Source organism: Phyllobates terribilis, unplaced genomic scaffold (assembly GCF_046119375.1).
Source record: "Phyllobates terribilis strain yellow unplaced genomic scaffold, ASM4611937v1 Scaffold_9__5_contigs__length_417890890, whole genome shotgun sequence".
Taxonomy (NCBI): Eukaryota; Metazoa; Chordata; class Amphibia; order Anura; family Dendrobatidae; genus Phyllobates; species Phyllobates terribilis.
In genome coordinates, this window is record NW_027362769.1 from 356,379,041 (window position 1) to 356,395,812 (window position 16,772).

Genomic DNA, 16,772 nt, shown 5'->3' on the forward strand with positions numbered 1-16,772 from the left:
GTGAGTTGAGAGCTTGCATATCTTGGCAAAAATATCGACCAATACATCATATATACTACATATATTTTTTGCACGTTATTAATATTTAGGGTACAGTTAGGCCCATTAAAGTTGGCCTTGTAAACTGGGGTATTTGTGCTCATAGGGTGCACTTATATAGTGCCTGTCAGCCCGCCTAATCTAATAGTAGGGGCGTCTCTAATAGGCTGTAAGCCAGACACTGTGCACTACCTGTGTGTGACCAGTGCCCTATACAAGCCTTTTTTTGTGTGCAACCACCCCCTCCATGTACTGGTAAGTTGTGAGTGGTTGTCTCATCAGTATTTTGCACCTGTTTAGCCGCCATCTTTATTATATGGGTTTGCTGCATCCTGAGCATTAGTTCTGAGATCTGGGCAGGTAAATACTGCTGTCCTTTTTATTTTACCTGTGTTAAAAAAGCGAAATAACATTAACTGACTCATTGATGCTTCAGCAGTGTTGTAAATGGTGCCGGGAAAGGTTTTTTTTTTGCGAACCGCAAATGGATTCTCAAAATTTTTGAATGAGCATGGAACCACAAATTTTGCAAAATTTGATTCTAACTCAATCCTCCGCTGATTGATACGTTCATCTCTGCATGTGAGCACTGCAGCCAATCACTGGTCACAGCGGTGACCTCAGTAGTGTCACATGATAGTGATTGTTTGCGGGTATTACTCATTGTGTCACCAGGGCATCGCTGGATCCTGGAAAGAACAGAGACTGCCTTTGGACGTTGGAAGCATCAGCAAAGCAGCGGCAAGAGATTGGTGCGGTAGGTGTTGCTCCTGATGTTATTTCATAAATGAACACTTTGTAAGTGGCTGAATGATTTGGGTCTTCATGGAGTAACTGTCCTGCGCAAAGTGACGTCTATTGTAAATGCAAAACTTGTCTTTCAATTACGTTGCCAAAATAATGTGACAATCATTTGAAAAGGAGAAAATGGAGACCATCCCTGACCATTAATACCGGTTATACTGTGGAAACCATATTGCTCTCGTTAAGTTCTTTAAGCGTAAAGCGAATAACCGGTAAAAAAATGTTGGATAAAAAAAGAAAAACCCCTTCCTCAATGAACTTTTTCTTAACCTGACCCACTTCCAATATAAAAGAATTCTGTTCTTTCTTTCACGACACAAAGGAATCACAAAATCTCTCTAAGTATCAAGTCTACACAGAACAAATCTCTGTTGTTACTTCCCGCGGACCAGCATCACCACAGCAACTATGGAGGCCTAATAGATGGAGCGTGTGTCGAACACATCACAACCCTGACCCAAGGTCAAAGAGTATTGTATAAGTCCAGAGCAAGGCCTCACTGAAGAAACGCTAATGACCAGCCCAGGGGGATGGGGATGACTCGGTACCCGGGCCTTTGCCTTTAGGGATGTCGCGGTGGTCAGCTCCCGGGCCTGTACCCTGGGGTCTCTCTTAAAAAGGGTGGCTGTTTATTCATTTTAAGAAAGTTCGTGATGCCACCTGTGGTATCTGATGAGAGACACCAGCGCTGCGCAGTCCGCTGAGGCCGATGATAAGGCAGCTGGATGGTATAGCTCCCCACAGGTGGAGCTGGGCCCCAGGGCAGTGTAAGGAGAAGGGGAATGCAGGACAGGCGAGACCCAGCCGGGTCAGAGCAAGAACAGGGACAGACACGATAGTCACTTCAGTACCTTTTACTGATGGAAATTCAGGCACGTCCCGGAGCACTGTAGGGTGAAGGGTGCATATCAGGATCCTCCCCAATGAGCGGGTGTAGGGCCTCCTGTTACTTGCCTCTGTGTAGTAAGTTTCTGACCTGCCTTGAGCTAGGCCTAACTTTGCCTCTGTCCTGCGCTGGCTGACCTTGTGGTAGGGCCTTTTCTTGGAATACACGCTCCTCAGCTTGCGGGGCCTATGTGTTTCCTGGCTCTGTTACGTATCAGCACTTTAGCGATCCTGGGACTTGTAGTTCTCCAGGGATTCCGGTTATGCCTTACTGGGTCATAGAGATCCCAGTAAACTTCGGACCCGGTGTCCGGTAAATTCTTTGTGGTGAGCAAGTTAAGCTCCTCTGCCCCCTATGTACTAACTCTCCACTCGCCTTCGCACAGTCTTGCTCTCCTCTGGAGACCTCAGTCCCCGGACAAATTGTTGCTTCAGCATTTTGGTCTCATTTTAGATGCTGGTTGGACCAACCTGGTTCAGAGCCCGCAGGGCCCCCTGTAGACGCCAGGCGTAGTCCCGAACATTGTCCTCCGGCTGTTGGGAACAGCTGTAGAACCTCATCCGGAGGTCCGCCTCAGTAAGGTCCTCAAACACAGTCTGTAGTTTTTGAAATATTGTGGACACTGACTCTTGGTCTGCGGCCGACCACGTTTCCACTTCCTGTTCCGCAGCACCGGTCAGTTGTCCTAATACGACAGCGGCTCTTTGTTTACCTGTCATGGAGTACATATCTAAGATACCACATATCTTCCGTTGTACTGGGTGAGCCACTCACAGGAATGTACAGTAAAGTCATAGGAATAACAAGTGTTACAGGCGCTGCTGGTGGAGCGGTGGCTTCGGCCTGCTCAACATCGGGCTGAACTTCAGGGACGTTGACCGGCATGTCGGCGTTCTGCTGTTCGTCGGACATCTTGTCGCCCCCCCTAGTTAACCGTGGCCTACCTTCTAGTTTTTCTTCCAGTAGGCCGCAGCTCTGCAGGTGACGGTCGTCTTCAGGACCTTGCGTCGCTTGCGTCCTACGTCGGAGCGTTCCGCGACGCTCCTTACATGACCTGGCGCTTCTTGGTTTGACGTCGAGGCGTGGGGCGTGTCCGGGGCTTCGCGCTCTTTTGCAGGTGCGCCCCTAATTTTCCCGCGGTTACGCCCTTCTTCACGCTCGGCGGCCCAGCAATGGCGTCAATCTTCACCACAACTTTACCTACACAGTTCAGAATAAAGGCGCACAGTACCCGGTGGCAACGGGCATAACACTGCGGCGTTGCAGCGTGCACGTGATCCTGTTCGTGACGCCAGAAGAGATGACCAGCCCAGGGGGATGGGGATGACTCGGTACCCGGGCCTTTGCCTTTAGGGATGTCGCGGTGGTCGGCTCCCGGGCCCGTACCCTGGGGTCTCTCTTAAAAAGGGTGGCTGTTTATTCATTTTATGAAAGTTCGTGACCCCACCTGTGGTATCTGGTGAGAGTCACCAGCGCTGTGCAGTCCGCTGAGGCCGATGATAAGGCAGCTGGATGGTATAGCTCCCCACAGGTGGAGCTGGGCCTCAGGGCAGTGTACGGAGAAGGGGAATGCAGGACAGGCGAGACCCAGCCTGGTCAGAGCAAGTACAGGGACAGACACGATAGTCACTTCAGTACCTTTTACTGATGGAAATTCAGGCACGTCCCGGAGCACTGTAGGGTGAAGGGTGCATATCAGGATCCTCCCCAATGAGCGGGTGTGGGGCCTCCTGTTACTTGCCTCTGCGTGGTAAGTTTCTGACCTGCCTGGAGCTAGGCCTAACTTTGCCTCTGTCCTGCGCTGGCTGACCTTGTGGTAGGGCCTTTTCTTAGAATACACGCTCCTCAGCTTGCGGGGTCTATGTGTTTCCTGGCTCTGTTATATATCAGCACTTTAGCGATCCTGGGACTTGTTGTTCTCCAGGGATTCCGGTTATGCCTTACTGGGTCATAGAGATCCCAGTAAACTTCGGACCCGGTGTCCGGTAAATTCTTCAGGGTGAGCAAGTTAAGCTCCTCTGCCCCCTATGTACTAACTCTCCACTCGCCTTCAGCCTACTCGGGCCCTCACTAGGCTACTCACACTAATGGCAGCTTGCCGCGCTTCACCGATCTTATGGCGCCGGCACACCTAAAGCTCACTTCCCTGAGCTACACCGAGTCTTGGTCTGGATAAGCTCCACTGCAGGATAGCAATTGCAGGAACTGAAACAGGCTTTTGTCCTCTGAGGTAACTCTTCTCAGACTGTACTGGACTCACTGCTAAACCAGAATTGACTCCAGAATGGACTAACTGTTGCCTGGCTCCACCTTCACTATTTATCTATCCCTAACGGGCTCCCTCTGCTGGTCTGAGGTGGAAGGTGAAGATATGTGAATGGTTATGGGGGCCTCTTGGGGAGGAATCTGTCAATGCACTCTTCCAGGATCTGTGATACCAAGCACAGCTGGGCGTCACACTAATGTAGCTTTCTTTTCAGCGATAAGAAACATGAACACTGACTTTCTGAAATGTTAAAATTACCCTTAGTCCATCTCAACAATACAAAGCGCTTTGATAAACCGATGTTCCCCGTATAAAGCTAAGAACGTAAGTAGGTCCATCTTGAAAAAAAATTCAATAAGGGGAGTAGGACTCTAAACATGGACAACAGGTCAGTCATCATCGACAAAGGGAGGATTTTAAAGTAGGGACTTTGTATAAGTATTAACAGCGCTGTGCAAAAGTTTTAGGCATGTGTTGGAAAAATGCTGTAAAGTAAGAATGCTTTAAATGAGAAGTATTAATTGGTCATACTTTTTATCAATTAACAAAATTCAAAGTGAATTCAAAATTAAATCAATAATTGGATTGACCACCCTTTGCCTTCACCAATTCTTCTAGGTACTTGTCTCTTACACACAGTATCGTGGCTCGACTTCGGGGCTCGATCCCATCTGTGGGTCAGTTTCTCTTTCTGTTGGACCCCAGCCTGTGTTGTCTCTGTCCAACTACTGATAATGCTCTTGACTCTGCCTTACTTTGCTGTGTTACTTCTATGCTGGTGTTTTCACTTCCTCATTTTGGTTTGTCCTATCACATCTTGGGAGGAGCTATTTAAACTCCTTATGTACATGCAGTCTTTGCTGGCTATATTCAAAGTTAGATGGATGTCTGAAGTCCCAGCTCCCCAGTGAAGGACTATCTTGCTGAGGTTTTCTCTATTGCTTATCCTGCGGTTTGTTTGTGTGTACTCCCTCTCAGCACTCTTCCCATTATTTTACATTCAGGATCTGAGGTATTTTTAGGCATACCGAAGGTTTTTTTGTGTTCCTTTCTTTTTCTTCCATTTTTAAAGTACAACTGTGTGAACATATCTTTAGCCCTGTGCTTCACCCTCTGTCTGTGTGCACTCTGTTCTGTTTTTATTGCTTTGTGTTACACTCTGCCTTTAGTTGAGGGTGTAGTTAAGGACTCTCAGGGTCATCTGACATTGAGTTGGTGTGCCATTGCGCAATTTTAGGTTGCCAACTTCCACGGTCACTTTAAAGTCACTTGGATTTTTTTGAGGTTGTAGAACCCCATTTAAAGGGGTTAGCCAGAACTATATCATTGTTTTACTATGGTTCTAAGAACTAATAGGCAGTTAGTAGCTAACTACCTGCCTGTCGTACCCTGCTCCGATCTCTGCCGGCACAGAATGGTCAAGGATTGCTCATTCCAGTGATTCAATTGCTTTCGCTGACATCACACAAACAGAGCAGTGGCTTCTCATCTGCTCTGCTCTGTTGACCGGGTATGACTGTTGACTAGAGATGAGCGGTGTTCGACTAGAACTGTTCGCCAATCTCAAATTCGAGCTGTTTTGGGCGGTGTTCGAGTTGTTCGACGAACCCGAACGATTTGCAAAAAATTCGGCTGTTCGAGGTTATGTTCGATAACTGTTCGTGCACCAAAAGCGTGTCCTGCATGTCTGGCGCTATTTAGAGCACCAATCATGCAGGGATTGTCTGCCACTCACTGTAATGCCACAGCCATGGTGGTTGTGGCATTACAGTGATTGCCCAAATCGATGGGAACAGTGCCAACAGTGAAACATGAAAAGCCGGCAATTCAGCAGCGGCATACACCTGTACCCGACAATTTAGAACCGAAAGAATAGAGCTTCACACATAGATTAGATAGATATAAACATGTCAGCCACATATATACGAAGTACAGTGAAAGTGCTGCTTACTGTACTTGTCATTTAGCGTAAAGGATTTATCAAAAAAAATAATAGTGTTTTCATGCACCGTCTCTTTAAAAAAGCCGGCCGGCAATTCAGCAGCGGTACCCGACAATTTAGAATAGAAAGAATAGAGAATCACACATAGATTAGATAGATAGAAACATGTCAGTCACATATATAAGAAGTGCAGTGACAGTGTTGATTACTGTACTTGTCATTTAGTGTAAAGGATTTATTTAAAAAAATAATAGTGTTTTCATGCACCGTCTCTTTAAAAAAGCCGGCCGGCAATTCAGCAGCGGTACCCGACAATTTATAACAGACAGAATAGAGCATCATACATAGATTAGATAGATAGAAACATGTCAGCCACATATATACGAAGTACAGTGACAGTGTTGCTTACTGTACTTGTCATTTAGCGTAAAGGATTTATCAAAAAAAATAATAGTGTTTTCATGCACTGTCTCTTTAAAAAAGCCGGCCGGCAATTCAGCAGCGGTACCCGACAATTTATAACAGACAGAATAGAGCTTCACACATAGATTAGATAGATAGAAACATGTCAGTCACATATATATGAAGTACAGTGATAGTGTTGGTTACTGTACTTGTCATTTAGTATTAAAATAAAGGATTTATTATTAAAAAAATTGGCGTGGGGTTCCCCTTAATTTTAGGCTCTAGCGGAGGTTAAGCAGACGGCTGGGGCAGATGTTTGAAGCCTGGGAAGGGGGTAATACCCACGGAGCTTCCCAGGCTACTAATATCAGCCCCCAGCTGAATACATAGCCTTTACTAGCTATTAAAATGGGGGACCCCCCAAAAAAAATGACGTGGGGTCCCCCCTAATTTAATAGCTAGCAAAGGCTAGGCAGACAGCTGGGGGCTGATATTAATAGCCCAGGAAGGGAGCCATGAATATTGGCCCCCTCCCAGGCTAGAAACACCAGCCGTCAGCCGCCCCAGAAATGGCGCATTCATAGGATGCGCCAATTCTGGCACTTAGCCTCGCTCTTCCACGCTGCCCTGGTGCGGTGGCAGGGGGTAATAGGGTTGGGGTTGATGTCAGCTTATAATGCCAGCTGACATCAAGCCCAGGTTAGTAATGGAGAGGCGTCTATAAGACACCCCCATTACTAACCCCATAGTCAAAGTTAAAAAAAACACAAACACCTAGAATAAAGTCCTTTAATTGAAATAAAGACACAATCCTTTATTGTTCTAAATTAAACCATACTTACCGTCACGCCCATTCCAGCTGAAGCCAACGATCTCCTGCAATAAAAGAAAAATAATAAAGCAACCTCATCCTTACCTTTCCATGGTTCCCACGACAGCTTCAGCTCTGCTACATCGAGATGACAGGCTGGACCGCAGCAGAACGCTGCCATCCAGCCTCTCATCCCGCAGACACTGAGAAGCGCAGGCTTGCTTGCGCTGCTCAGCGTCTCTCTGTGACGACATCCAGATGAGCCGAGTTCATGTCCAATGAACTCGGCTCACCTCATGCACGTCACTGACAGCGTGGGAAAAGTCTCAAGCTGAAGCGGTGAGTGCAGGAGAATTCTCCCACGCTGTCAGTGACGTGCATAAGGTGAGCTCATGTCCAATGAACTCAGCTCACCTCCTGCACGTCACTGACAGCGTGGGAGAATTCTCCTGCACTCAGCGCTTCAGCGTGAGAATTCTCCCGCTGAAGCGCTGAGTGCAGGAGAATTTTCCCACGCTGTCAGTGACGTGCATAAGGTGAGCTCATGTCCAATGAACTCAGCTCACCTCCTGCACGTCACTGACAGCGTGGGAGAATTCTCCTGCACTCAGCGCTTCAGTGTGAGAATTCTCCCACGCTGAAGCGCTGAGTGCAGGAGAATTTTCCCACGCTGTCAGTGACGTGCATGAGGTGAGCCGAGTTCATTGGACATTAACTCGGCTCATCTGGATGCCCTCACAGAGAGACACTGTGGAGCGCAAGCAAGCCTGCGCTTCTCAGTGTCTGCGGGATGACAGGCTGGATGGCAGCGTTCTGCTGCGGTCCAGCCTGTCATCTCGATGTAGCAGAGCTGAAGCTGTCAGGGGAACCATGGAAAGGTAAGGATGATGTTGCTTTATTATTTTTCTTTTATTTCAGGAGATCGTTGGCTTCAGCTGGAATGGGCGTGATGGTAAGTATGGTTTAATTTAGAACAATAAAGAATTGTGTGTTTATTTCAATTAAAGGACTTTTTTCTGGGTGTTGTGTTTTTTTTAAATACTTTACTAGAAATTCATGGTGGTCATGTCTAATATTGGCGTGACCCCATGAATTTCGGGCTTAGGGCCAGCTGATAATGCCAAGCTGGCCCTAACCCCTTTATTACCCAGTGAGCCACCGCATCAGGGCCCTGGATGAGTTGGGTACAGCGCCAGAAGATGGCGCTTCTATGAACGCGCCATTTTCCGGGGTGGCTGCGGACTGCAATTTGCAGCGGGGGTGGCCCAGAAAGCTTGGGCCTCCCTGCGCTGCGGATTCCAGCCCCCAGCTGCCTAGTTGTACCTGGCTGGACACAAAAACAGGGCGAAGCCCCACGTCAATTTTCTTTAAATTATTTCATGAAATAATTAAGAAAAAAAGGGCTTCCCTATATTGTTGTGTCCGGCCAGGTACAAATAGGCAGCTGGTGGTTGGGGGCAGCCCGTTCCTGCCTGCTGTACCTGGCTGGACACAAATATAGTGCGAAGCCCCACGTCAATTTTTTTTTAATTATTTCATGAATTTCCTGAAATAATTTAAAAAAATTGAAGTGGGGCTTCGCACTATATTTGTGTCCAGCCAGGTACAGCAGGCAGGAACGGGCTGCCCCCATCCACCAGCTGCCTATTTGTACCTGGCCGGACACAACAATATAGGGAAGCCCTTTTTTTCTTAATTATTTCATGAATTTCATGAAATAATTAAAAAAAATTGAAGTGGGGCTTCGCACTATATTTGTGTCCAGCCAGGTACAGCAGGCAAGAACGGGCTGCCCCCATCCACCAGCTGCCTATTTGTACCTGGCCGGACACAACAATATAGGGAAGCCCTTTTTTTCTTAATTATTTCATGAATTTCATGAAATAATTAAAAAAAATTGAAGTGGGGCTTCGCACTATATTTGTGTCCAGCCAGGTACAGCAGGCAGGAACGGGCTGCCCCCAACCACCAGCTGCCTATTTGTACCTGGCCGGACACAACAATATAGGGAAGGCCTTTTTTTCTTAATTATTTCATGAATTTCATGAAATAATTAAAAAAAAAGTACGTGGGGCTTCGCCCTATTTTTGTGTCCAGCCAGGTACAACTAGGCAGCTGGGGGCTGGAATCTGCAGCGCAGGGAGGCCCAAGCTTTCTGGGCCCCCCCCCGCTACAAATTGCAGTCCGCAGCCACCCCGGAAAATGGCGCGTTCATAGAAGCGCCATCTTCTGGCGCTGTACCCAACTCATCCAGGTCCCTGGTGCGGTGGCTCACTGGGTAAAAAAGGGGTTAGGGCCAGCTTGGTATTATCAGCTGGCCCCAAGCCCAAAATTCATGGGGTCACGCCAGTATTAGACATGACCGCCATGAATTTCTAGTAAAGTATTTAAAAAAAACACAACACCCAGAATAAAGTCCTTTAATTGAAATAAAGACACAATTCTTTATTGTTCTAAATTAAACCATACTTACCATCACACCCATTCCAGCTGAAGCCAACGATCTCCTGCAATAAAAGAAAAATAATAAACCAACCTCATCCTTACCTTTCCATGGTTCCCACGACAGCTTCAGCTCTGCTACATCGAGATGAATGGCTGGACCGCAGCAGAACGCTGCCATCCAGTCTGTCATCCCGCAGACACTGAGAAGCGCAGGCATGCTTGCGCTCCTCACTGTCTCGCTGTGACGGCATCCAGATGAGCCGAGGTCATGTCCAATGAACTCGGCTCACCTCATGCACGTCACTGACAGCGTGGGAAAATTCTCACGCTGAAGTGCTGAGTGCAGGAGAATTCTCCCACGCTGTCAGTGATGTGCATGAGGTGAGCTCATGTCCAATGAACTCAGCTCACCTCCTGCACGTCACTGACAGCGTGGGAAAATTCTCCTGCAATCAGCGCTTCAGCGTGAGAATTTTCCCACGCTGTCAGTGACGTGCATGAGGTGAGCCGAGTTCATTGGACATGAACTCGGCTCATCTGGATGTCGTCACAGAGAGACGCTGAGCAGCGCAAGCAAGCCTGCGCTTCTCAGTGTCTGCGGAATGACAGGCTGGATGGCAGCGTTCTGCTGCGGTCCAGCCTGTCATCTCGATGTAGCAGAGCTGAAGCTGTCGTGGGAACCATGGAAAGGTAAGGATGAGGTTGCTTTATTATTTTTCTTTTATTGCAGGAGATCGTTGGCTTCAGCTGGAATGGGCGTGATGGTAAGTATGGTTTAATTTAGAACAATAAAGGATTGTGTCTTTATTTCAATTAAAGGACTTTATTCTGGGTGTTTGTGTTTTTTTTAACTTTGACTATGGGGTTAGTAATGGGGGTGTCTTATAGACGCCTCTCCATTACTAACCTGGGCTTGATGTCAGCTGGCATTATAAGCTGACATCAACCCCAACCCTATTACCCCCTGCCACCGCACCAGGGCAGCGTGGAAGAGCGAGGCTAAGTGCCAGAATTGGCGCATCCTATGAATGCGCCATTTCTGGGGCGGCTGACGGCTGGTGTTTCTAGCCTGGGAGGGGGCCAATATTCATGGCTCCCTTCCTGGGCTATTAATATCAGCCCCCAGCTGTCTGCCTAGCCTTTGCTAGCTATTAAATTAGGGGGGACTCCACGTCATTTTTTTGGGGGGGTCCCCCATTTTAATAGCTAGTAAAGGCTATGTATTCAGCTGGGGGCTGATATTAGTAGCCTGGGAAGCTCCGTGGGTATTACCCCCTTCCCAGGCTTCAAACATCTGCCCCAGCCGTCTGCTTAACCTCCGCTAGAGCCTAAAATTAAGGGGAACCCCACGCCAATTTTTTTAATAATAAATCCTTTATTTTAATACTAAATGACAAGTGCAGTAACCAACACTATCACTGTACTTCATATATATGTGACTGACATGTTTCTATCTATCTAATCTATGTGTGATGCTCTATCTTTCTGTTCTAAATTGTCGGGTACCGCTGCTGAATTGCCGGCCGGCTTTTTTAAAGAGACAGTGCATGAAAACACTATTATTTTTTTAAATAAATCCTTTACACTAAATGACAAGTACAGTAAGCAACACTATCACTGTACTTATTATTTATGTGACTGACATGTTTCTATCTATCTAATCTATGTGTGAAGCTCTATTCTTTCTGTTCTAAATTGTCGGGTACAGATGCTGAATTGCCGGCCGGCTTTTTTAAAGAGACGGTGCATGAAAACACTAATATTTTTTTTAATAAATCCTTTACACTAAATGACAAGTGCAGTAACCAACACTGTCACTGTGCTTCTTATATGTGTGACTGACATGTTTCTATCTATCTAATCTATGTGTGATGCTCTATTCCTTCTTGTCTAAATTGTCGGGTACCGGTGTATGCCGCTGCTGAATTTGCCGGCCGGCTTTTTTAAAGAGAGTGTCTTCTGAGCAGTTTGTCAGCTTTTGGACACCTTTGCAGGTGTTTTCTATGTGTTTCTATGTGTTTTTGTTTGCCTGCCATTGGTTTTAACGGTGTTCGACGGTGTTCTAAGGTGTTCGACGAACAGTTCGACGAACAGTTCCTCGAACATCCCGGTGTTCGACGAACCGAACCGAACCCGAACACTACGGGGGTGGCTCAACACTACTGTTGACCTCATGCTGATTGACATTTGGCTCCCCACTGTCTAACTGCATGGAGCAAGCTGTCAATCAGCATGACGTCGGCAGTCATGCCCCATTGATAGAGCAGCGCAGAAGAAGAAGAGATGCTCTGTTGACGTGGAACAGTTGAATCACCGGCAAGAGCGGTTGTGACATCTGTGAGACTATGCAGGGTATAACAGGCAGATAATTGTCTCTCTTAGCAACTACCTATCTGTTAGTTTTTAGGTCCATAGTAAAAAAAAAATAATAGTCCTGGACAACCCCTTTAAGTAATGTTTATTGCCTCACAATTGTCACAAAGTTCAACATATCCCATTCTAGAGATGATTTTTGCACCATTTTTGGCATTTCATACAATACTTTTTTTTCTTATCTATATATCTTAAACAAAAAAAAAATACAAATTATGTTTCATTTAGACCCCATCATAGCAAAACATGATGAAACTAGCAATTTCTTTTCACAAAATACACCAGTCTCAGCATTTTCTGCACACAAGTCATAAGGGAGCCCAAAGATGTTGAAAAGAATTGGTTATGGAACAATGGAAAATGCCAAAAGAACGTACTAATTCCCAGTCCTACGACATTAAACCCTCCGTAACACTTCCTATAACCACTTTCCAGTGCTAATATTACTTATATCAATCCTGCTAAAGCTCCTTCTTTTTTCCTGAAAGTGCTCCCCCGGCCTCTTACTGATGCAACAAAATGCAAAGCGAGAACAAACTGCGGTAATATACCGCAATACACATCCCTCTTACAGTCAACGCCGAAACTTTTATAGGCACAGATCTGAATTTATTAAAATATCCTCTACATGAACTTTGGGAGGAAAACTATTTGTTTATTCTCGGGCCAATGCAAACAACAAAATTGGAAACGACAATATTTTTGCTGTGTTTTGTTGAGTTCCCCGCGTTCTGCATTCATTCTGTATTTGGCTTTTCCCTAATTAACTAGATTGAGTCCATTTCTGTAGCCTTCAGCTCATTAAAGTCCTTAATTACACAAAAAACGGAGTTGCTTTGCCATTCCTTGCATCCTGTATTGTCTTCTCAGTGATTAGTTCTATAATTGTCACTTTGAAAGGACAATTAAAAATGTTTAAAGACATCTTATCGGCGCGCTGAAGAGGGGGCCATTAAATAATAGGCGTCCGGGTATGACACAATATTAAAGATGTCGCCACTTGTAGGTTTAAAGTCCCTGTAGGTTTCTCTCTAATAGATTGTTCATTGCAAATCTTTATTATTTTGTCAGCCCACTAAACGTATTGAATTATTTTTTTTTAAGACCAGAATCTTCAATTCAGTCTTTAAAGGGAATCTGTCAGCAGCTTTTTGCTATGGAATCTTAGAGCAGCATGATGTAGGGACTGAGATCCTGATTCCAGTGATGTGTCACTTACTGGGCTGCTTGATGCAGTTTTGATAGAATCCTTATTTTCTCTTTTGTAAATGTAGCAGTGCTCATAATCTTGAGCTGTGTATAACCCCGCCCACACCACTGATTGGCAGCTTCATGCCAGCAAGCTGCCAATCAGTGGTGGAGGCGGGGTTACATAGATTAGCCGGACTGCCTGGCACGAGACACCTAGTCCTCTAATGATAATCTCCTGCTGATAAAGCACTGATTATATCGAAACTACAGCAAGCAGCCCAGTAAGTGACACATCCCTGCAATCGATATTATGCTCTCAGATTATATAGCAAAAACCTGCTGACAGATTCCTTTTAAATACACATAAGAAGACACAAGTTATCAATAGAGATAAGCAACTTGATTCAAGGGAAACAGAATTTCAATAAAAATTTGGATTCACCATAACTTATATTTTCTGCCCAAATCAAATAAAATGGAAATTTCTCAGCTGCAATTTTTTGTTTGATTTTTTTAGGGTGAATAAAGGGTTGAAAAGTAAAAAAAAAAAATTATACTCACCTCGTCCATGAGTAGTTCTGGTGCTGCAGCTTTATCACCTTCTGCCCTCAGCTTGCTCACTTCCTCCCTCCACCAGTGGTATTTTCGTCCATCTTCACTCTTTGGTACCTCCACCGCCGAAGAAACGTCATGATACGACACGTCATAGCGTTATGTGAGGCCTAGTTTGCAACGGAGGTACTAAACAGTGAAGGTGGTACAACAAAGGGACACCTGGAGCTCAAAGGAAGAAGTGACCCAGTGGATTACTGGGGAGGGAGCTGTGGCACCAAGGCAGGTGAGGGATCAGATGAGTAAAGTTGGAATGACCTCAGAGTATAAAAAAAAAAAAACTTATACTAGCAATTAGATTCACATAAAGTAAATTAGATACAAATCAAATTTTCTGGTTGAATTTGAGGAAATCTGGCAAATCAAATTCCTACAGATTCGCTCATCTTTAGTAATAAAACCATCTCCGAGATGGTGCTGTGTTACAAAAGGCACTATGATGGCTCTACCACCTCGGGACTTTCTAAACCAGTGTGAAGTCTTAAGAGACGTCTTATTCTAGATTCCTACTGACCCTACAGGGATGTGGTCTTTCCTATTGATTGTATGTGCACTACCAATTATATTGGTAAGTAACACGATGTCGAACTGATGCTTAGGTCAGGATAAGCAAGGTTCCATGTCTCAAAGACAGTATATTTCGTTGTTTTGCCGTGTGGCTGCACTATAAAAAAAATTGATTCACCAAAATTTTCCTTACCTTGTACCTGGAAGGATTTTTTTCTGCTGATACTGCAGGAGCGTACCACTCCTCTGCCTCCAGGCTTCCTAAATTGCCAATGGCAGTGTGCTCCTGGCTGGAATTGTGGATTCTCACATGCTACAAGCAGAAGTAGCTTTGCCTCTGCAGCATTGGAAGAGCATAGGGACGCTGAAGCTGACAAGATCATGTGCTCCAGTGATCCAGCCGCTTTAGATCAGTGCCTATCAGCTTGAGCATGCCTAGATTTGATGTTGAGTGTCAGGGACTCGCAGGGACGACACCAGGGAGATCACACAATATCTCACCGCTGCCATCACTCTGTTAATTATTGACAGGATTGAGCAGGGGATTCGCGAGCACACGGTCCCGACTACTCACTCCTTAGGTATTGGCAAGCACACAGAAAGCATATGGCGTCACACCTCTGTGCTCCAACTCATGGAATATGTGTATACGCCCCCGTACGGTCACTGTCAGCTTCACAATAGCCCAATTAATATTATTCTGTGCCACCACCGGCCGAGTTTGAACTATAATACAGGCCTGGCCAGATGCCTGCCTTCTGGTAGCGTATATGGCTTCGGAGGAGGAATGATTACGGAGCAAAAGAAATAGAACTACTAAATTTTATATTTAATCCAAAAGGGAGGCAGTGTTTAGGAAAAATATTCAAGGATTTTACAAAGGGACATTTACAATGCAGAATAGACAGTTACACAAAATAAAACAGGATTAAAGAAGATTTACTATATGATTGCTGAGATGATTCAATATAGGTGGAGCGGAGACACTCTGCTTGATTTGAGCATTATCGAACGCGATCCTTCGCTATGATAAACATATACTCCAGGGCAAAAAATATTGATCAATCTTCTGTCGGCTCTCTTATGCTGAATGGGGAGATCGGCCCACTCACCCCTGTGCTGACATCATGTGGGTTTGGGCTCCATCCTTCATGTTTGTATTAAAAATCATTTTTTTGGGATAACTTATCGCTGGTTGATCCCAGAAGCCATATTTTCTATTATGATTATACCTGTCTTTAGTGACCACACATGATGTAGTTGTGATCTGCTATTCTGGTACTTTTGCATTACCGTTCCCCAAAGGGTCTTACAGCAATGGAAAAATAAGCATATGGTTCCTTGGTTGACCCTGCCACTAAAAATATAGGTCCCATTATTATCAGACGTGTGTAACTTTAGTTATTCCATATTTCATATAAGCTCTTAAAATCCTGCAAAATCCTGCAGTCTGCAACTGGGGAATTGTCTTAATTATTTGTGAGTGCCTTTGAACTTAACGAGATACGTCCTCCTCTCTGTGTCAGAGGAAAACACATTTGCATGCTAAATGGGTTCTGTAGCACCTCTCTTGTGCCAGCATTTGTCTACCTAGACACTTTTCCTGTGTGCTGAGACTTGCATACAGGCAGCTGGTTGGAATGTTAATTTCCATAGGAGACACTTTAGATTGTCATCTCTGGACAAATACTATAGGGATGGGGTGAGAGGGAATGAGGAGTCTGGGAGAGAGACTTCTTAAAATCCTCTTAATATCTATGACAGGGGAGAAGAATTTTCCATGAAATTGAGCTTGATGTAAACTAGAAAACAAGCATTATACAAAAAAAATAAAAAATAAAAACTTTGTTTTTGAAAACAGAGATTTTTGACAATAAGTAAATTATTTTTGTTTCTGCAAATACTTTGTAGTTTTAACTAATCCTTTAACTTTACTGCATACAGTATACTATTGTCAGCAATGTAATAAGATTTCCCTGTGTATTATGCAGCCCAGATAAAGGTAGAGGACATAGCTGCTTCCAACATTTTAATCTGCCAGGGTAGAATAGCACAGCTGCTTATAAAGGGTTATTCTGAGTTTTGACTACATACTCACAAAGCCATCAACAACAACTTCACATAGTGAATAAAGCTGGGAAATGGTATACCTTTGTTGCTACTGCTTCAAGCTTCTTCCTCCTCTAAAATACACAGGAATATAGGTAAAATTCATTAAATGACAGAAAACATGTTGTAAATTATCCTAAAGATAGTGATTTGAGAAATGTTTTATAATTAGATCTTATACCTACTTATTGCCTAAGCATGGTCTTCTACATTAGTAGTATATACTGGATAACAAATTATATTGACCACAGCTGAATGAAAAATTAGAAAACATACGATTGTGGATGAAGAGAAAGAAAAAAAATGAAGATGCTTTTTAAGTGCTTATCATTAATACATGAATGTGCATGTGGGGTAATGAATGAAAATGTATTGGTTTTGG